Source organism: Helianthus annuus, chromosome 4 (genome assembly GCF_002127325.2).
Source record: "Helianthus annuus cultivar XRQ/B chromosome 4, HanXRQr2.0-SUNRISE, whole genome shotgun sequence".
NCBI lineage: Eukaryota > Viridiplantae > Streptophyta > Magnoliopsida > Asterales > Asteraceae > Helianthus > Helianthus annuus.
Window position 1 is genome coordinate 44,147,704 of NC_035436.2, and position 23,307 is coordinate 44,171,010.

Consider the following 23,307-nt stretch of genomic DNA (forward strand, 5'->3'; position numbering starts at 1 on the left):
GTCAATACATGAACGTGCAATAAATGCGAAATAGAATCTTGGAAATTCGAGTTGTCACAACCTTCATCAACCGTTTCAAAAATAATAATTGTGGGTTGTTCCAACACCAATTCTTTCATACCTGTGACATAATAGAAAAGAACATATTAAAACGACATATGTATAAAAACCCATCTCGGACATATAAACTGTAATCATCAATAAAGTAAAACAGAAATCGTACATAAACTGATGAACAGAGCCAAACAAATTGAAATAAACCCATCTCGAAACAAATCGAAATCGTATATAACTCTGAGGAAACTGTAAGAAGTCGTATATAAGTAAAATAAACCATTGATGTTCGTATTAATTTGAACTAAAAACTGTAACAAATTGTATATAAGTTAAACAAATCGTATAAATTTGAACTAAAAACTGTAAGAAATCGTATATAAGCTTTCGGTGGAACAAGATAACAAATCAGATTCGATATTGGAAAGTGGAAACAAACCTTCGGTCTTTGATTTTCAGATCTCGACCTTCAGTGTTCGTATTTTGATTATTCGTATCTTGTTCAGATCTTGATTTTTCGATGCTCAGTTGCTCACAGACCTGGATATTAAAAGTGAGTCTTGGGGGTGAGTGAATGAGTGGCTGATAGAAAAAGGATTAGGGTTAGGTTTTAATTCTATAATGGTATTTATATAGCATTCACATTATATTTAAAAAAAAACGGATATCGGATATCCGAAATATCCGAAAATTTCCGAAATCACTATCCGGAAAATTCGGATTATCCAAAGGATAATTCGGATTTGGATAATCGGGTAAATTGGATTCGGATTCGGATGCTCTTGAACACCCCTGGCACCAATGGCGGTTTACCGACGTGGTGACCACTCAAGGAAAGTAGTACCCCAGCGTGCTCTTCCACCTTTATAGGGACTAAGTACTTTTAATTCAATAATTAGCGGTTAGCATCCCCTTTAGTAGAAAATTGGTTTTGTATCATCAGCTACAAGGATCCTTGACTCAATATAACTTAACAAAGCTTAAGGTCGAGCTCGAATTGTGTCAAGCTCCAAATCTAAAGCCTGAGCTTGGCTCTTTTTTATTATTTATGACATACCTTAATTATTTTATTATACACAAATGTAATTAGTTTTTTACTATTTAAAATTATAGTTATAAATAGGTGCTTTTACTGGTGAACGTGACTCATGTGCGCCTACGGGATCAGGCATCTTTAAGAAGAACCTACTTCAGTCTTATTTCTGATCTCAAAATCTTTCAAGAAGTTTTAACAATGGCGAACAAAGAAGGTGAAATCTCTCTTCTGACCCCGTACAAAATGGGGAAATTTGAGCTTTCTCACAGGTAATCTGTTTGATCTTCTCACACTCATGTATCTTTTGTTCTGAATTACTTCTTGGGTTTCATTTATAATGACTTGTTCATGAACTGTTTTATAAAATGCCAAACAGAGTTGTTTTGGCACCCCTAACAAGGCAAAGATGCTTGGGCTATGTCCTTCAGCCACCCATGATCTTATATTATTCACAAAGAACATCCAAAAGCGGGTTTCTTATTGCTGAAGCTGCTGGTGTCTCTGACATTTCCCAAACGTAAGGACACACCTAAATTTTCTGAATTGTGACTGATTGATCTTGGTTCTCAAGATCTGTTTATGTTGTCATTGTCAAGGTCTCCGGAGATGCCAGGCATATGGACGAAAGAACAAGTAGAGGGCTGGAAACCTCTTGTGGATGCGTTCATGCAAAAGGAGGAATCTTTTTCTGTCAGCTAGTTCATGTTGGAAGGGTTTTAGAAACTGGTATAATGTTTGTTCATTGTTGTTTACAGTGGGTGGTATGGTTTCCCAGGGAACGCACTTAGCCAAACTCTGAAGGCTGTGCGGTCCAGATTAAGACAAAATAGTCTAGACAGAGTGGGGTTGGGGCCCTCTGTTTGGGAGGGTGTGAGATCTCTCTCTCTTTCTCAACATTTAAAGATTCTCACCGTTCAAAAAAAGGTGAGCTATTACCATAAATACTTTTCTCATATATGCTTTTGAATTAGTGCCAAACGGGAAATCCCCTGTGTCTTCCTCAAACAAAAAACTAGCATATCAACAACAATCTCCGAAGAAGCTAACAACACAAGAGATTCCGCTTGTTGTTGATGATTTCCGAGTTGCTGCAAGAAATGCAATTGAAGCTGGTAACAGTTAGTTCCTCATAAGTTCTTGATCAGAGTTAGAATCCCTTCACTATCTCACTGATCAATTTACCATATTTCAGGTTTGATGGAGTTGAGATTCATGGGGCTCATGGCTATCTAATCGACCAATTTTTGAAAGATGAGATTAATGACAGAACAGACGAATACGGTGGTTCTCTAGAGAACCGTTGCAGATTTGCTCTTGAAGTAGTTGATGCTGTTGTGAAGGAGATTGGAGGAGATAAAGTTGGCATAAGATTATCCCCATTTGCAAACTACTCGGAATCAGGTGACTCAAATCCGGAAACTTTAGTTCTTTACTTGGCTGAATCTTTGAATGAGTTCAAGATTCTTTACTGCCATGTGGTGGAACCTAGGATGAAACAGTATTTGAAAAAGTTGATTGCCTTGATAGTCTTGTCCCTATGAGAAAAGCTGTGGCTGAAAACAGAACCGAGTGGTGGGACTTTTATTTCTGCTGGTGGGTATGGCAGGGAAGATGGTAACAAAGCTGTGGCTGAAAACAGAACCGATCTTGTTGCTTATGGTCGTTTGTTTTTGGCTAATCCGGATTTGCCAAAACGATTTGAGCTTAATGCTCCTCTTAACAAGTATGACAGGTCAACCTTTTATACACGCGATCCTGTTGTTGGGTATACGGATTATCCGTTCTTGGAAACCACAATTTAATGCTAGAAAATGCCAAGGAGTTGGAAGAAAATGAAGATCCTGTTAACATAGAAGTCTTGGATGTTCTTGTGAAATTGAGTTTACAGGGTGTGTAAAAATTGATCATTTCAAATTAGTTATGGACAAGTTATGTAAGTTATCATCAACAATAATCTATTGTTTGTTTGAATAAAAACCCTTTTACATGCATTCGGTGATCATATACTATAACCAAGAACAAAACAAAATTTACGATTTAGTAATGCTTAGCGACGTCCAAACGTAACATAATTCTGACTAGGTGAAACACCAATCAAGAAGGATAAGTGTTAATGTCACTAAAATCTAATTGTGTCAATTGCACTAAGGATAATGTGTATTTTGACAACTGATTTTTGATTTTGCCAAGAGATTAGGTGTCAAAAGATTTTGGTATAAGACCAAATGGTGTGTGGTTTTATCGCGCGCCACGTAAGTTTCAAGTTATTTAAGTTTCACCTCTGGTGTGCCCGGGTGAGTTTTCCCCTCCAGGTCTCAAGTTCGAGTCTGGGTGACAGGGGTTTCTCATTGAGGGGTTTAAATTGGGGATCTATTGCGCCAGAGGGCTCTCTAGCGCAGACCCGGTTAAGACAACTTATGCTAGTGTTACTAAAAATATTGTCAGGGCTCACTTTCATTAGGCCTAAACATGGTCGTCTAATCTTAAAACACTAGCGTCCCCTTTGTAACATCCAAACGGATCAATGAAACCCGACCCGTTTGTAAATCAGACTCTAATCGTAATAAACTATTACGAAAATGCAAATTTCTATATTTGCTCGTTTAAGATTTATTATTTGAAATTTTGTGTTATCTAGGTAATTAATAATAAACTAAACGACATCTCACCTCCCTTAAACGATACCCATCACTTCTCTTCCCAAACAACACCAGTTATGCTTAAATGATATCCTGTCACGTTTGAAACCTAGGCCAAACGATGAGCAAATCTCAACCAAACGACATACTTGGTTTTCTAAACGACAACCTATGTTGTCTGCAAGAAAACCTAAACGACATACCATGTGGTTTGGTTCACCAAACGACATATGTCTGCGGTTCATCATCTTCTTCCAAATCGCAATATATGTAACTGAAGACTCCTCATCTCTTCTTATTCTCGACTTTATGGCATCTTTATTGTCCCAATTAAGTGGGTTTTAATGACTACACATAATCAACACATAATTGGTGCTATGAAAACCAAAATCATTATACCATTTTCATCTTCCTAAAACTCATAACATCACACCAAATTCGTCCATCTTTGCCTAAACACAAAACCAAACAACATCCCTTATCATATTTCACGAATCTCCATATCTACAACTTGCTAATCCACTCTCTAACTCATGAATTTGGACAAGGATCAAAGCAAGGGCTTGGAACTTAGTGATTTGATATCTTCTTTATTTCTTCACCAAATCAGGTAATTCCAAAGCCTAACACGTCTAATTTTTCATGCTCTATAAGACCCTACTATCCATTTCTAGGATAGAAGGGAAAATGAATCTTATTTTTTTAACAGTTCATGTGTTTTTTTTATCCTAATTGAATTCAATTTCAATTAAACTTTTACACGAAATTTCAATTAAACTTTTACACGAAATGAATCTTATTTTGATCTCTTTTAATATTAGGGTTCTTAGTTTCTAGAAAATCGGGGCTTTTGACTTATGATTATGTTTTAATGAAATTGAATCTAGGGTATTGTTCATAATCATGTTAGTTGGGTTTCTGTAATTTTTGAGGATTTTTGGATGTCTCATAGATTTGTTATGAATTCTTGATCAGGTTCTAATTTATGGAAAAATTATATTAAAAATAGATTCATCAATATATAAACTCATGTATATTATTTTTCTGATTTTCTATAAAATAATTATGACATGTATTTTTTATAGATTTCATGTTCTATAGTTTTTTTTTTTTTTTTTTTTTTTTGGAAATAAAAGGACTTGTTAAATATTAACACTAAATTTATCATTTTTTAACGAATTTGATGATTTCTATAAAATATAAGATAAAATATTTTTAACTTATAATAACATAAATTGTTATCTAATTTGTCTTGGTATTTTATTGTCAAAATTTTTAGACTTCTCATCATGGATAGAGTATGTTGGGACTAGGTTATAAATATATGTGGCTAAAGTATATTTAGATTTAGTACATGTTACAATATAAAAGCAATGATATATGTATTATTTAGGTAATATTTTAGATATGTCACATTATTTATTTTGTTGCAAACATTAAGTTAATAGATATGTTAGTATTATTTTCTATAGTTTTAAGTTAGACAAAATACCTAAGTTATAGGATTTATTTTATAGTTTTTGGTTTTTTCTTGTTTAGTATTTTTGGTTATTAATTCCTTTAGGGTAACTATTGTCTTTTGAAGTTTTTCCCTCAACACACATGCGGTTTACGTAATGATCAAACAGAATGCAAAACTGTGAGTAGATCTATTTCTTTTTCCCCTTTTTGTCACTAAAAATTTTTGGGGTATATCATGTGTTTATGTTTCATATGTTTCTTATTCAAATCATCAACATGCAACATCAATGTGTCGCCACCTGTTTCATATATTTGTATATATTGTTTCATATACATGTATCTACATGATAATCGCTTTGTGTCTATTGTTTCTAATATAGATCCAATGGCTGACTGGTTCCCACAACCATGGGTTGAACTAGGTATCGCTAACATCATTTAGATTCGCTCTTTGGGGCTTGAATCTCATCACTGTCTATTGTTTCATTATCTTTATGTCGCGTATCATTTTTGGTTGTGGTGATTGTGGTTATTGTTGGTTTGTTACAGATATATCATTTACACTTGAGGTTTCATGTTATTTTAATAAAGAGTAAATTACGATTTTGGCCCCTGTGGTTATATCACTTTTATCCTTTTAGCCCAAAAAGGAATTATTTAGCATCTGAGCCCCCTACGTCTTTTTTTCTAACACTTTTGGCCCCCAACGTCTTTTTTTCTAACCCTTTTGGTCCCTAAAAGTAAATGGATGGGGTTTGTGTTAGGGTCCAAAAGGGTTAATAAAAAAGACACTGGGCCAGGTGTTAAAAGATTCATTTTGGGCTAAAAGGGTAAAAGTGATATAACCACAGGGGCCAAAATCATAAATTACTCTTTAATAAATAATAAAGCAAAAACGTTTTATTTAAATTTAGATCTATTCACCAACTTTATGTATACCCAAAAACCATTTTTACCCATGATACAATAGGGATGAGCATGGTCCGGTACCATACCATACCATACCGAACTGGTGGTACCGAAAATACCAATATCGAAATTTGTCAAAACTAGGTACCAGTACCAGTACCAAAATATTTGGTAAAGTAAGGTACCGATATTTGAAGGTACCATACCGAACCGAACCGGAACCGAAAATGCCAAGAAGTGGGTACTGTTACCAAAAAAATATGGTACAGGAAATTTAACACTGGTACCGGTACCCATTACCAAACGCTCATCCCTACACATCAAGTAACAAATTAATTTAGGTGAGATCCCAATGCCAAGATGGCTTTGGATGGGGTCACAAACATGCCATCCTCAAGTCCAGGATAATGGTCAGTGGTTTGGGCAGATTTTTGTAACATCTGTTGGGGACCATTTCCTGTCAGATGATGGTAACCATGAGGGACATTTTGGTACAGTAGTTGACCATATCCCCTTAGGAATTGGTTTGAAGGTGGTGCATCTGTTACTTGTTACTTGAACCACTTTGTAAACAGAGGTTGCATTCAGCTGTTTTATAACAGATGTTTTGACAAGGACAAAGGTCTGTTAACTTTTTGATGTTGATTTTTGTGGACTCTCCCGATATATACTCTTTTCTTTTAACTTCAAAATTTTTGAGATATACACACTCTTGAGTTTTGTGGTTCTTTTTTTCCACAGATTTTGCAATGAGGTGCAGGCACAATCACACTTCTTTTGTTAATGTCATATGCCTTGTGTTAAACACTTTGTAGGCCTTGGCAATAGTTGAGTATCCCAGAAAATAACCAAAATCGACTTTTGCTGCAAATTTTGAAATTGAATCTTTTAAATTTAAAATAAAGACTTTGAAGTATGAGATCAGTGGTTTGATCTTGAACAGAGTTTCATAGGCAGTCTTTTGATGTTTGGGGTTGATTTAAACTCTATTCTTCACATAGCAAGCAGTGTTTACAGCCTTTGCCCAAAAGGTTAAGGGTAAACCTGAATCCGCAGGCATTGTTCTGGCAGCTTCAATCAATGTTCTTTGTTTTCCTTTCAACCACCCTATTTTGTTCCGGTGTTCTTGGGATGTTGTACTGCCTTACAATTCCTTTTGACACACAGAACTCAGCTAACTCCTTGTTTCAAAACTCGATTCCATTGTCATTCCTCAAGACTAAATTGCTTTTCAACTAGTTTTACAAAGTCCTGCAAAATACCTACAGTCTCATCTTTGGATTGTAAAAAGTAAGTCCATGTATACCTTGAAAAATTATCAACAATAACAAGACAATATCTCTTCTTTTTCTGACTCATGATTTTTATAGGACCAAACAATTCCATGTGCAAAAGTTGTAAACACTTGGTTGTTTCGGATTCTTAAATGGACTTGTATGAGCATTTATGTTGTTTTCCTTTTAAACAGGAAACAAAATGTTCATCACAAGTAAAAAGTTTTGGTGGAAGGCCTCTTACAAGGCCTTGTTTTGAGAGTGTGGTGATTGTTCTAAGATTTTTGTGTCCAAGTCTCATGTGCCAAAGTTCTGTCTTTTGGTAGAGGCAGCTGAGAACAGACATGCATCAATCATTGGACTATCCTTTAACATATCAACCACATGCACATTGCCACTCCTTTGTACAACAAGTTGTGTTTTGCTCCCAGTTATGATTCCTCAATCTTTTTAACCACTTCCTGCCTAACAATCTTACAAGTTTCCTTAGTGAAGAATGACCCATAGCCCATGTCACTCATTTGAGACACACTTCCCTTTTGAATTGTTACCAAAATATATATCACCTCGTCCATGTTTTTTTGAAAGCTTTGAGTAGGGCTCCACATCCTTTCATGTGCCTGGAGCCTCCACTATCTACATACCATAAACTATCTAAACATGCTGAACCTCCCTGCACATCAAGTAACAAATTAGTTTTGGTGAGTTTTCAAAGCCAAGATGACTTTGGATGGGGTCGCAGACAAGTCATCCTCAAGTCAAGGATAATGGTCAGTGGTTTGGGCAGATTTTTGTAACATCTGCTGGGGACCATTTCCTGTCAGATGATGGTAAACATAAGGATGCCTGTTCATTTTTGGTTTTGAAGCCATTTGTAGACCTCATAACCATGAGGGACCTTTTGGTACAATGGTTGACCATATCCCCTTGGGAATTGGTTTGCAGGTGGTGCATCTGTTACTTGATCTTCTTTGTGAACAGAGGTTGCATTTAGCTGTTTTGTAACAAATGTTTTGACAGGGACAAAGGTCTGTTGACTTTTTGATGTTGATTTTTGTGGACTCTCTATTGTTTTTGACCTATACTCTTTTCTTTTGACTTCAAAGGTATTGAGATAAACACACTCTTGAGTTTTGTGGTTCTTTTTCCCACAGATTGTGTAATGAGGTGCATGCATAATCACACTTGTTTTGTTAATGTCATATGCTTTTAGAAGAAAAAAGTTTTTGGTGACATGATTTTTCTTTTCACATAAATCACAAAACATGTTTTTAACTTTCTCTTTCTTCTTTCATTTTTTAGCCTCCGTTTCAATAGAGGTTATAACTTCTGCGGGAAGGTCTTTCAAGGGAATGATTTTAACTTTGGGTGCTTTGACACCCTCAATTGTGGGAAACATGTTGCAACTTGCGGCAAGTTTTCTACAACTTTTGAGTTTTTTTTTTTTTTTTTTTTTTTTAAATGTTTATATCATTATACTAATAAAAAAGAAAATTTAATAAATAAAAAATAACGTTTCAAGTTTGCCACAACTTTTGATTTTTTAGATTTTAAATTGTTTGTTTAATTATACCTAACAAATAACATAATTACCATATGTTATAGGTAAACTCAATGAACACGAAGGTGACTCACCTACCTACCAACCTGCTTCATCTTCTTGGAGGGTGTTTTATAACACCTGTCTTGCTAGGTGGTGAAAACTTTTGATTTTTTTAAGTTTTCAAATTTGTTTATTTTATTGTATTAACAACAAAATTTAATAAATAAATAAATAAAGAAATAGAGTTTTGTGGTAAAATTGTCGCAAGTTGCGGCAACTTTGGCAACTTTGCCTCACTTTTCGAATTATTAGTTTTAATTGGTTTTTATTTTTTACTAGCAAATATCAGGAGTTATTAAACCGAAAAAAGGTTATTGGATTTTATCAATCTTAACTTTCCCCCATTTGACCACATTAATCCCAACTTAAAAAATTCCCTCTGTTAATGCAAACGTGTAAGAAATTAGCCCTCATCAATCCATTTCTAACTGGTAGTCAGTTTTTCCCTGACGTGGTACAAACCCAGTTATTATATTTGCTGATGTGGCAGCTTATGTTTATGCTTATATAGCATAAACCTAGTTATTGGATTTTAATAATTCTAACGTTCACCACCATCAACAACCCCCCACCACCACCATGAACAACCACTACCACCATCAGCCGCCACCACCACCATCAACAATCACCACCGTTAGCCGCCACCACCACCCCACCATCAACAACCACCAACACCACACGCCACCACCCCACCATCAACAACCACCACCACGAGCCACCATGATGGTGGTGGCTGATGGTGGTGGTTGTTGTTGATGGTGGTGCTGGTGGTGACTGATGGTGGTGGGTGGTGGTGGTGGGTCATGGTGGTGGAAGTGGTGGCTAATGGTGGTGGTGGTGGTGGTGGTGAAAGTTAGGATTAATAAAATCTAATAATTAGGTTTGCGCCACAAAACTAACCACATCAGCCAATAACTAGGTTTGTGACACGACACGTTAGAAAAAAAGGTCGATGGGGTCAAATTCATATAATTTGGGAATGTCAGAGGGAATTCTTTAAGTTGAGACTCATGTAGACCAGTGAGTAGTGAAAGTTAGGATTATTAAAATCCAAATAATGTTTGGTGGAAAAATTGTCGCAAGTTTCGACAACTTTGCCGCTATTTTAGATTTTTTTAGTCCGAGAAATTGTTTCTTATATTGTATGAACAAATAACATAAGTTATCAAATAAAAAGTTAATAATGTTTTGTGGGAAAAATGTGGCACGCTACGACCACTTTGCCACATATTTTGATATTTTAGTTTTTAAATATGTTTATTTTTATCGTACTAACAATTCACATCCAAAGAGCCTTTGGCCTACCTACATCAAAGTGTTGGAAAATGTTTTACCTTTTCATATGAAAGAGGGTCCGAATCCCATTGACAAAAGTTAAGTCATTAAAGAAAAAAATAGTTAAGAAAAATTGATAAATAATTGTAGGTCCCTTGTCGGAGAGGATGACAAACCTAAACCTTGTTATACAAACCCACTAGCGAGTGCGGAATCCAAGCTAGCAAGCAAACCGGGATGAAGCAAGTAGAGAAACAAACACACAAGAGTTCACCGATTAACACCACTGTATTAATACGTATGAAGGTTCCGGTTACAAGCACAATGTTTACAAATCTGTATTGCAAACTCTCACTATGTGTGTGTGTGTTTCGGACAGAATGCTCTCAACTCTCTCTATCTCTTGGTGTGCATATGCCTTCTCACATACACTGCATGGGTATATATATACCCAGCCTAGGTTGTCATGTCCGAAGGATCCGATAGATGGTCGAAGGATCATCTATCGACTACAAAGTCTTCGAAGGATCTGCATGAACCTCGAAGGATGATCTATCGAACCATCCATCGAAGGTTCATCTTTCGAGTTAATCGAAGGATAACACTTATCCTTCGATGATCATCCTTCGAGCCAGAACAAGAACAACCATATAACAAACTGTTTGACCAAGTCAATCCGGAGGATGGTTGACTCGGTCAACTTACAGACTAACTAGGACATCGTTTACATATAGACCGAATACAAACAAAGTACAGACACAAGTGCACCAACAAACTCCCCCTTGGCTGTAGCTTTGTCTTTATCTTCTATAGTTGTAGACTCGTCTCGAACTTCGATGGTCTTTGGTCTTCGAGTTCTCAAAATTTTGATGTCCTTTCAAGTCTTCAATTTCGGAGGATCTTCAAAGTCTTCACGTCTTGAAAGCAGAGAGTGTATCAACAAACTACCCGTATCATGTAGGAAGTGTGTTGACAAACTCCCCCTTAACATAAGCTCCCCCTTGAGTTATGCTCGTGAAAGGACTTTATCTTTATGAAGTGAGATCCTTGTGGTGTTGATGATGGCCAGCGGCAACTCGATCATCTTCATCTTTTAAGCGCCTTCACGTCGTGTCTTCATTCCGAAGCTTTGTCATCGACCATGTTCTCCTAGCCTTCAGAATCTGCACATGCAAGAAATCTAAACGCGTAATGAGAACAACTGCTTGGAATATAGTAAACATAAATAAATGACACACGTATGACCATGTCATAATCAAACACCGTCCGACAGTTTGAAAGTTTAATAAATTTGTCAAATTTTAGTCTTTAACTTTCAAAACATGCAAATTTCGACCGTTTATGAAGATTTAGTCAGTTCGGTTTTCGTTCAGGTTTCAGGTAACGAAGACTCGAGCTCCAACATCGTACGATCGAAAATAAAGTAGAAATAAAATCTTTTTGGCTTTTACAAAGTTTATATTAAAACACGCCTAAAATCTTTTTGGTATTTTTGAAATTAAAAGACAACAATTTAAAATCCTTTGAATGTTATCAAACGACATCACCGCTAATGTCGTGCTGATATGCACCAAACGACGAAACTGTTTAAAAGAAAACAATAAAAGTTAAGCAGTAAATAAATATATACAGACAATCTTTTTGCGAGTTTCGAGGGTAAGAGAATCATATCAGTGTACGGTCATGCCAAAACACTCTTGTTGTTCAGTTAGTTAACATTAAGATAAGCATCCTATAGCAATTATCGGTATTGTTGTCCACTAAAGCTCAACTTATCAGATGTAATCATGGCGAGGGGATACGTTAAGGTATGATTTATACTTACCGACCGGTGTTCATCCACATCACGACACATTCCCGTATCAAGGTATGCACGAGAGTTCATCTTACCGGTGAGTATACCGATTATCATCTGTTTGACCGTATAAATTGTGAGATACTCACTTATTTTGATTTGAAAACAAGCCCTATGTGATATAATCACTTATTGATGAGGAACTTGATTTTCATATGCATGAGGGCACAGGTGCAAGTCTGTGAATAGGTCAGTACTTCCGTACAGCAGAGAGACGAACTTGACACCCGGATAAATGTGATATTTTATCACTTATTTGTTTTGGACATGTGATTGTTTATCACTTATTGAGGTCGAATGCAGTATGTAATATGTACACGTATGTATAGTATCATGGAAGATCTAGACTTGCGTCCCCGTTATTTTTCGGTAAAAGATACAACCATGATACCCAGATGATAAGCAGCATAAAGACCGAATATCTCAGAACCTCGGCAATCTATCAAACGAAATTTCGGTACTAAGACCATATGCCAATGAATGGTTCCCACCTGATCTTCAGTCGATTAAGATTTATATCACCCTGCACACTTTAAAATGATTGTGAGCCTACCGATACATCTTATATAGAGCTGCTTATCGTTTTTCATTTAAGGTTTAAAGAGGTTTGGATAGACCACTGATGTACTATCATTTTCTCTTTTGCTCGCCAGGAAACTCCTTTTTGTTTTTCTATTGTTTTTGTGTTTTTGAAATTTTTCGATGTTTTTCGATTTTCCGATTATTGGATTTACTCCCCCTAAAATCAATAAACTAAGACAAATTTAAAAACACAAAGGTATTTACAAAAATGATTTTCCGATGTTGGTTTTACTCTTGCTTGACCTTAATGCCGTTTACCAATAATAAGAAGTCAAATCTAGATTTGTCAAGCTTTGGTAAACAGGTCGGCACGTTGGTCATCGGTGTGGACCTTAACAACATCGATTAGCCTTTTCTCAAAGCAATCACGTATGAAGTGATATTTGATTTCGATGTGTTTGGTTTTTGAATGCTGCACAGGATTTTTAGTGATATCTAAAGCAGCAGAATTATCAACGTAAATAGGAGTAGTTAGGAATTCAAAACCGTAGTCCCGCAATTGTTGTTGGATCCAAAGAACTTGGGAGCAACAACTTGAGGCAGCAATGTATTCAGCTTCGCATGTTGATGTAGCGACGCATGTCTGCTTCTTGCACTGCCATGTGACTAGGCGATTTCCTAAAAACTGACATCCAGCCGTTGTGGATTTGCCGTCGATTTTGCATCCGCCAAAATCAGAATCACTGAAAGCTACCAATTCAAAGTTATTATCCCTAGGGTACCACAGACCGGTGTCAGGGTACGCCTTCAAATAACGAAAAATCCTTTTGACAGCTGCAAGATGTGAGGCCTTCGGGTTAACTTGATATCTGGCAAGCAGGCACGTTGGATACATTATGTCTGGCCTTGAAGCTGTGAGGTACATAAGAGATCCGATCATTGCACGATAGTATGAGGGGCTAACAGATTCACCCTTCAAGTCAGGAGTAATTCCGTGATTAGTTGGCAATGGGGTACCAATGGGCGTTGCATCGGACATCTGGAACCGGCTCAAGATGTCACCAACATATTTAGTCTGATGGATGAAAATCCCAGACTCCGTTTGTTGCACTTGTAGGCCCAAGAAGAAATTCATTTCCCCCATAGCACTCATCTCGAACTTATCCTGCATAATGCGCTCGAAATTCCTACACAAAACATCATTAGTAGAACCAAAAATAATATCATCAACGTATACCTGAACCAGAAGAAGATCTCCATCTTGTTCTTTGATGAAGAGAGTACAATCGATAAGACCTCTTCGAAAACCGTTCTCCAGCAGATATGTAGATAAGGTTGCATACCAAGCTCGTGGCGCTTGATGAAGACCATAGAGAGCTTTGTTTAGCAACCAAACCCGATCGGGATGGACAGGATCTTCAAAACCTGGAGGCTGTTCGACATATACCTCTTCTTCAACCACACCATGTAAAAATGCACTTTTCACGTCCATCTGGTAAACCTTGAATCCTTTGAATGAGGCATAAGCCAGAAAGATCCGAATAGCTTCCAGACGTGCAACAGGTGCATAGACTTCGTTGTAGTCGATTCCTTCTATCTGACGAAAACCTTGAACGACTAAACGAGCTTTGTTCCGAATAACCACTCCACGGTCGTCTTTCTTGCATTTGAAGACCCATCGAGTGCCAATCTTCTTGTAGTTCTCAGGTTTTTCAACAAGCTTCCAAACACCAAGCTTGTGAAATTGCTGCAATTCTTCCTGCATGGCTTCAACCCAAGCACTGTCTTTCAATGCTTCTTTCCACGATTTTGGTTCTTCTTGTGACACGTAACATGCGAAGGACCAGTCATTCTGTTGGCCAGATTCTCTTATAGCTGAATACAAACCAGCATTCCGGTTGTTTCTCAGCTGATTACGCGTCTGCACACCGCGATGGACATCTCCTATAATGTTCTGCTGGGGGTGGGTATCATGAATCCTCATTTCAGGATTATCTGGCACACGAGCATTGATACCCAAATTGGTAAGATTAAGATCAACAACCAACTCCACACCAGGAATGTGTGTAGAAGTGGATGCATTCCCTTCAGCAGTGTCTACATTCTGCATATGAGGTGTATCACCAGAGGCACCTTGAACAGGAGCAGCTGGAGCTGAAGATCCTTCGGCTGCATCATGATATTCATCATCTTCAGAAGAGTCATTATAATCAGCAGCATCTTCATAAACCTCATTTTGAACCATATTGTTGACAGACGAAGAAGCTTGAGGGTCAACAACAATAGGTCTAACCAAGGGCGAGACAGCAGCGTTGTCACTTTCCAACAACATCCTAGCCGCTGCTGATTCTTCGTCAAAGGTTGGCAGATTGAAGGAGTCAAATAGCCCATCATAATCGAACATCCACGGATCACCCGGAGCCCTAACAGGACTCGTGTACCTTTGAACCCTAACTTCACTCCATAGCTCAATCTTTTTGGTAGCTAGATTCCAAACACGAAAATTCGGAGTAGCATATCCAAGGAAGAAACCCTCGATAGCTCTTGCACCAAACTTTCCATCCGGCTCAATCATAGTACATGGAGCACCAAACGGTTCAAGGTAAGAAAGATCCGGTTTCCTTTTTTGAAGGAGTTCGAAGCAAGTCTTGCCATGTCTCTTTACTGTAAGAACTCTGTTTAACGTGTAGCATGCAGCTGAGACAGCCTCCCCCCAGAATTGAATAGGGAGTTCCGACTCTACTAACATTGTTCTTGCAGTTTCAATAATCGTCCGATTCTTCCTCTCTGCGACACCATTTTGTTGTGGAGTATAACGAGAACTGTACTCATGAAGAATGCCTTTAGAAGTACAAAACTCATCCATAACTTGATTCTTGAATTCAGTTCCATTGTCGCTTCGGATCCTCTTCACTTTCAACGAATAGAGATTCTCCAACATTGTAAGAAGATCCTTGAGGATGCCAGGAGTCACACTCTTGTGTGCCATGAAGGATACCCAAGAAAATCTAGAATAGTCATCAGTGACAACTAGACAATAAGCATCACCGAACGTTGTCTTGTGCTTCATAGGTCCAGAAAGGTCCATATGAAGACGTTCGAGAGGCATGCTGACAGTGTTGATTTTCTTCAAAGGGTGAGACTTCTTTGTTTGCTTCCCTTTTTGGCACGAGACACAGATATCTTGTAAATGAAAACTTCTCACAGGCACACCATTCACAAGATTATTTTTCACCAAATGGTTCATCTTCCTCAAGTGAATGTGTCCCATTCTTCTATGCCAAGATATAGACTCCTTTTCCGTGGCTTTTGAGACAAAGCAAGTGACTTGTGAAGAAGTTGTAATCGCTTGGCTCATGTCGAGAATATAAAGATCGTTAACTCTCGGAGCCGATAAGAGAATCCATTCTTGTGGAATTTTGAATCCAGGTTTCAGCACATAGCAGCCGGCATCATCAAAATGCACGGTGAATTTCTTATCGCAGATTTGCGACACACTGAGAAGATTGTGATCAATTTGCTTAACATAATTGATCTTATCGAAGCACACGATGCCGTTGGAGATACTTCCCTCTCCAGTGATAAAACCGCCCTTGTCACCCGCAAAAGCAACATACCCTCCTCTAATATTTCTCACGTCGTATAAGAGCCGTAAGTCGCCAGTCATGTGCCTGGATGCCCCACTATCAACAATCCAATGACTATTAATAGTTCCTCCTAGAACATCCTGCACATGTCATTTAAACACATCAGTTGAGAATGGGGACCCAAGCCTTAGTGGTCTTGGGTCGTCCCTGAGCATCACGAAATGTGATATCAATCTCTTGATGGTTTTCAAGAATAACTGCTCCCCCTGAATTGTCACCCGACTTAGGTAACCAAGTTCGTTTTTGCCTACCAGTTTTTGATGATTCTGGTTTTACAGGTTGTGACACACTTGGTTCCTTTTGAACTGTTTTAACTTCAGGTTTTAAAGCTTTTTCAACAGTTTTCATGTTCTTACGTCGTTGTTTAGTTTCTTGTTCTTTTACAGTTCGTTTATCATGTTTAAGTGAAACTGACCGACGTTGAGGGTGAACTGTTTCAGGTGGAACTTTCTCAACGAATTTCTTCTTTGGAGCATTTGGGCAGTTTCTGATGATGTGCCCAATTTCTCCACATTTGAAGCAAGTTCTCCTTTCAACAGACTTAGGAGAACTTGATCGACTAGCAGATGTTGAACCTGTAGAACCTGAGGTACTTGCTCTTTCATCACACCCGTTTGTGTGTTGGGTGTAATTGTTATCACTGTTACGTTTCAAAATCTTGACTTGTTGTACAAAATCAGTGTTTGATTTGTTTTCAAAAATCTCAATTTTATCTGTACCTTTTGATGCTACAAATTTAACATCTTTTGCCTTCTTCTTGTAACGAGCTCCTTTTGATTCAACCTTAGCCTTTGGCTTTGGAGCTCGTTGTTGTTGTTTACCCTTAGAAGCAGTAGGTTGTTGAGTGGTTGGAGATTTTTGATTACCAAACTGTTTTCTAATCTCAGCCTTAGGAATTGGATCACATTGTGTTACGACAATTCCCGGAAGTGTTTTTCCCAAAAACTTGTTTGTGTTGTCTTCAAAGACTTTATCAATCAAAGATTGATTTACATTTTTAATTGGAAAAACTTGATCTGAGTAGATTTTATTATCTCCAACCAGTGTATACAACACATTACTGCTTTTAACAGTAGACACACATGTTTCATCAACTTTGACACAATCAATCACTTGTTTCTTAACAGATGAGACCTCAGGAGTATCAGGATCACAAAGAATGTGATTCTCGCGAGGAATAACTACTCCTTTCATCTTGTTAAGTGATTTATTCTGATCACTTACCTCCACTTCTGACTCATCATCCGATGTCTCATAGTCCTCGATAATTGGAGGACTTTGCTTCACGGATGATGAAGTTTCTTGTTGCTTAGAGGATGAATTTTCCGGTTTGAACCCTAGGCCAGTAGCAAACTCCTCAACATCTAGAGGCACACTGGGTTCATACCGAGGCATTTCCTCTTCATCAGGCATCTTGGTATAATTGTTCATCAAAGGGGGCGAACATTTCGTGTACCCTATGCCTTTCTGATTTCCCTTTGGTTGTTGAACGTCAATGATGTGATCAAGCACAAATTGGGAGTTAGAATAACTATCCAATTTCTGTTTGATCGCATCATGCTCACATTGGGCAATGGCTAATTGCTTTTTAGTTTCTTCCACAATGTTAATATATTCATTTATACTTACCTGCTTGTGGTAAACTACTTTGTTAACCTCGGACACATTTTTCTTTAATGTTTCTATTACAGATTTAAATTTCTTTTCATTCCGAGTTAAAGCCATGTTCGCCTCTTTGCATTTTGACAGTTCAATAACCAAATTCTGGTTATGACTATGAAGCTTTTCTGATTCAAGCTTCATATCAGCACATGATTTACAAACACTAGGAGCAGGAGGTTCAGAATTTACCTGACTGGAAGAGGCTGAACCGTTTGCCATAAAGGCAGTTTGAAAAGAAAAAGCTCCATCTTTAGAAAATAACTTCTCCATTTCCTTTGATGCAGTAGCCGCCTTCCTAATCAGAATTGATTTCTGACATTTAAGCTCATCAGCTTCATTCAGTAGATCCTGAATATCATCACCTTCTTCCTCCTTCACATCAGGCTCTGAGTGATTGTCCCCAGAAACAGAGCCTTCTTCATCAGAACTTCCAGAATAACCAGAACTGTCATCACTTCCAGAAGACTCTTCTTTATGAACCTGCTCGATGATCTTTGCATAAAGAGCTGTTCCATTTCTCTGATCATCATCACCAAATTGCACTGACCAGTCACATCCCTCATCTGCTTGTACAGCCAGAGCCCGATTGGGATTTGAAGTTCCAAGCTGGCCCTGATTGTTATTCACTGCCACCATCCTCCTCTCACGGTTCTCTTGCTGGGCATTCACATTTGTATTACTCGTCTGATTTCTGAAAGGGTTGTGATTCCCATGTTTTGTTGGTAGAGTGCACTCACGTTTGAAGTGCCCTTTGTTACCACAGTTGAAGCATGTAACGGCGTTGATATCAAACCCATACTTCGTATCTTTCTTTCCTTCCAACGAAGTTCTACCAGTACGAGCCATAAAGTCTTTGGCCCTTCTAACCGCACTTGCAAACGCCCACTTAATATCCATCAACTCCATTTCTTCCTTGTCGATCTGCTGATAATCTTCATTGGTCATGTTGATGTTTTCAAGCTGACCTGCTACCAATCCACAGTAAGCACTGACCATTGTATTAATAATTTCCATGTGCTCCTTAGCAACTTCAATGCTAAGGTGTGAAAGGTTTGAATTGTCGACTCGGATTGTGTGAGGATTTTGAGGTTGAGGATTGCTTGTATAATGAGCCTGTTGTTGTTGTTGTTGTTGAGATTGGACTTGTGGCTGTGTTGGAACAGGAATGTAAGACCTCGGATCGAATTGAGGTTGTGGTGGAGCAGCCGTTGATTGAGGAAACGGAAATGAACTTGTGTTGGACACAAATGCAGTCTGCAGCTTAGGTTGTTGTTGCTGAGCTGCAGCGGATCTTGCCAAGGCATCGAAGCCTGGAAGGTACATTTCTGTATTCTGAGGAGCTGGAGCACGCCTTGCTTTCCTGATTTCTTCATCATTTTTATGTTCTAGCTTCTGAATGAACTCGTAGATGTTAACCGTGTCTAGAGTTCCAGTGTGCTTCAACAACTCAATAAATGAACTCCATTTTGGAGGCAAAGCGTCAGCAAACCTGTTCACCATGTCTTGTTGAGTAGAAACAACCCCATAAGCACACATTTCACTGATCAGATGATAGAAACGGGTTGTCATATCATTTAGAGTTTCGTTTTCCAAAAACTGAAACGATTCAAACTCTTTCTTCAACAAATCATGACGAGACTTTCGAGCAGCTGCATTGCCTTCTCCTCTAGCTACTAAGGCATCCCACAACGTTTTCGTGGTCTTGCAGTAGGAGAACTGATGATAGATATCTTTGCTGAGTGCTTGTGTAAGTGTAGCAAAGGCCTTTTTCTCCAATTCATAAGCCTTCTTGTCATTTTCCAGCATGTTGGCATAACCTTCTGAAGTGGACGCAGCAGTTTCAAGATTAGTATTGAACGCATTGATGAAACACGTCCAAAGATCGGTGCTTTGCCCTTGGACATACGTGTGAAAACGGTTTTTCCATGATGGAAAATCGTTCATATGGTTCAGCTTCGGTGGACGATTGTTGCTGCCCGTTTCGCTTTCACTGATCAAAAGGTTTTGAATGCTTTGACTTTGATTGGATACCAAAGCCCATTGACTTGGACTGATTGATGGCGGAGGAAACATACTCTTTGCCCAAGCATCAGCAGAAGTTAGTTCTTGACTAGATTGTGAGTTCAAACTCCAATCCCAAGGACTTGTACAACTCATTTTGATCAAATATTAATAGATAACCTAAACCAACACAAACTGTTAAATGTAAACAGACCCGAAATGAAAGATATAACCTTGTTCGAAAGATCAATGATTGTTCGAAGGATCAACAGTGTTCGAAGGATCACTGTTGAGTTTCGAACAAATACTTCGAAAGATTGACTTCGAAGGATTGACCACACGAAGGATCCTTATCTTTTGAAAGATGATTTCGAAAGATTCTCCTTTTATTTCGAACACAGATCTCGAAAGATTCACCAATACGAAGGATCCTTATCTTTCGTAGAGTAACAGTACCTCGAAGGATGTATCCTACGACAAGATTCCTTGGCTCGAAAGATAGAACACAGGCTTCGAAGGATATTCGAAGGATGGGTATCTATCGAGCCTCCTTGATCGAAAGATTATCTTTCGATGTCGAAGGATGTCTTTCGAAGAGCTCTGACACAACTGAAAAGGTGATAGGTTGGTGAAAAAGGTGACATGTTGGTGTACCAACTTTCGGCAGAAGGGATGTTCTGCACACGATTTTCTACCAACTTTTTGACTTTCAAACAAGATTTCCCAAAAAGGCAAATCTTATCCAACAAGTCCAGTCACCGGAGATAACCGGAATCTTGGCCGGAAAAATCAAAGTCACTTAAAAACAAGTTTTCAAGTTACCCAACCCAACCTTGAACACTCCCGAAAGTTTAGAACTCGTTTTTCAGTTTTAAGATGCAAGAAAAACCACCAAAACGGGTGCTAAACCTAGTGTCCAAACACACCAAGAACTTGAACAAACCCGGTTTTAAACAAGGTAAAGAGCCAAGGCTCTGATACCACTTGTAGGTCCCTTGTCGGAGAGGATGACAAACCTAAACCTTGTTATACAAACCCACTAGCGAGTGCGGAATCCAAGCTAGCAAGCAAACCGGGATGAAGCAAGTAGAGAAACAAACACACAAGAGTTCACCGATTAACACCACTGTATTAATACGTATGAACGTTCCGGTTACAAGCACAATGTTTACAAATCTGTATTGCAAACTCTCACTATGTGTGTGTGTGTGTGTTTCGGACAGAATGCTCTCAACTCTCTCTATCTCTTGGTGTGCATATGCCTTCTCACATACAATGCATATATACCCAGCCTAGGTTGTCATGTCCGAAGGATCCGATAGATGGTCGAAGGATCATCTATCGACTACAAAGTCTTCGAAGGACCTGCATGAACCTCGAAGGATGATCTATCGAACCATCCATCGAAGGTTCATCTTTCGAGTTCATCGAAGGATAACACTTATCCTTCGATGATCATCCTTCGAGCCAGAACAAGAACAACCATATAACAAACTGTTTGACCAAGTCAATCCGGAGGATGGTTGACTCGGTCAACTTACAGACTAACTAGGACATCGTTTACATATAGACCGAATACAGACAAAGTACAGACACAAGTGCACCAACAATAATATAATTAAATTTCGTGGGAAAATCGTTGCAAGTTGCCACAAATTTGCCACTGTTTTGATTTTTTTAGTTTTATAAACTGCACTAACTAATAATAAAAGTTAATAAATGAGAAAGAAACAAAGTTTTGTGGGACCTTGTTGGAAACATAGTTAACTTTGCGATGTAATTGGAATAAATACAGGTTTGGTAACAATCTTGTCGGAATATTGTGGGAAAATTTAAGGTTTTTAATATTTGTCTAAAATTTGTGGGAAATTTGTCAAAAAGTTGCCACATCTATTCTACTGTTTTCAACTTTATTTGGTTTTATAAATTGCACTAACTAATAATAAAAGTTAATAAATGATTAAAAACAAAGTTTTATCTGAACATTGTATGAAACATAGTTAACTTTGCGACAAAATTTCCACAAATATAGGTTTGGTGACTATCTTGTCGAAAAATTGTGGGGAAATTTATGGTTTTTAATATTTGTCTATAATTCAAAATTAAGTTGTCGGAAATTTGACAAAAAGTTTTGTAGTAAAGAAACATTTTTCTAGTAGTATATTAGATGGCTTAAAAAATCAATAGTAGGTTTCGGTTTCAATAGCTTTAAAATTTATCTAGTGTTTATTTTTTGGCCACTATATTAAACATGACTTATTATATTAAATGGGCTAAATGCCTAAATGGCCTAACACATCCAGCTCTTATTACATGGCCTAAAGTCTAAAACCAACAGTTAAAATTTCCAAATTATAACAATGGCCCTGGCCCATGGGTAGCTTAAAAATATATATTGAATATTAGAATCAACAATGAAGTTATTAAAATGGCATATGTAATAAAGATACCTTGAGTAATTTCAGATGTTTCACTACCTTCATCAACCGTTTCAAAAATAATAATTGTGGGTTGTTCCAACACCAATTCTTTCATACCTGTGACATAATAGAAAAGAACATATTAAAACGACATATGTATAAAAACCCATCTCGGACATATAAACTGTAATCATCAATAAAGTAAAACAGAAATCGTACATAAACTGATGAAACAGAGCCAAACAAATCGAAATAAACCCATCTCGAAACAAATAGAAATCGTATATAACTCTGATGAAACTGTAAGAAATCGTATATAAGTAAAATAAACCATTGATGTACGTATAAATTTGAACTAAAAACTGTAACAAATTGTATATAAGTTAAACAAATCGTATAAATTTGAACTAAAAACTGTAAGAAATCGTATATAAGCTTTCGGTGGAACAAGATAACAAATCAGATTCGATATTGGAAAGTGGAAACAAACCTTCAATCTTTGATTTTCAGATCTCGACCTTCAGTGTTCGTATTTTGATTATTCGTATCTTGTTCAGATCTTGATTTTTCCATGCTCAGTTGCTCACAGACCTGGATATTGAAAGTGAGTCGTGGGGGTGAGTGAATGAGTGGCTGATAGAAAAAGGATTAGGGTTAGGTTTTAATTCTATAATGGTATTTATATAGCATTCACATTATATTTTAAAAAACGGTATCCGAAATAATTCCCGAAATCACTATCCGGAAAATTCGGATTATCCGAAGGATAATTCGGATTTGGATAATCGGATAAATTGGATTCGGATTCGGATGATCTTGAACACTCCTAGCACCAACGGCGGGGTACCGACGTGGTGACCACCCGAGGAAAGTAGTACCCGAGCGTGCTCTTCCACCTTTATAGGCACTAAGTACTTTTAATTCAATAATTAGCGGTTAACATCCCCTT

General features: G+C 37.7%; 1 pseudogene; it reads left to right on the forward strand.

The window, feature by feature from the left end:
• Positions 1–1,248: 1,248 nt before the first annotated feature.
• Positions 1,249–2,981, forward strand: LOC110921169 (annotated as a pseudogene).
• The last annotated feature ends 20,326 nt before the right edge of the window (positions 2,982–23,307 follow it).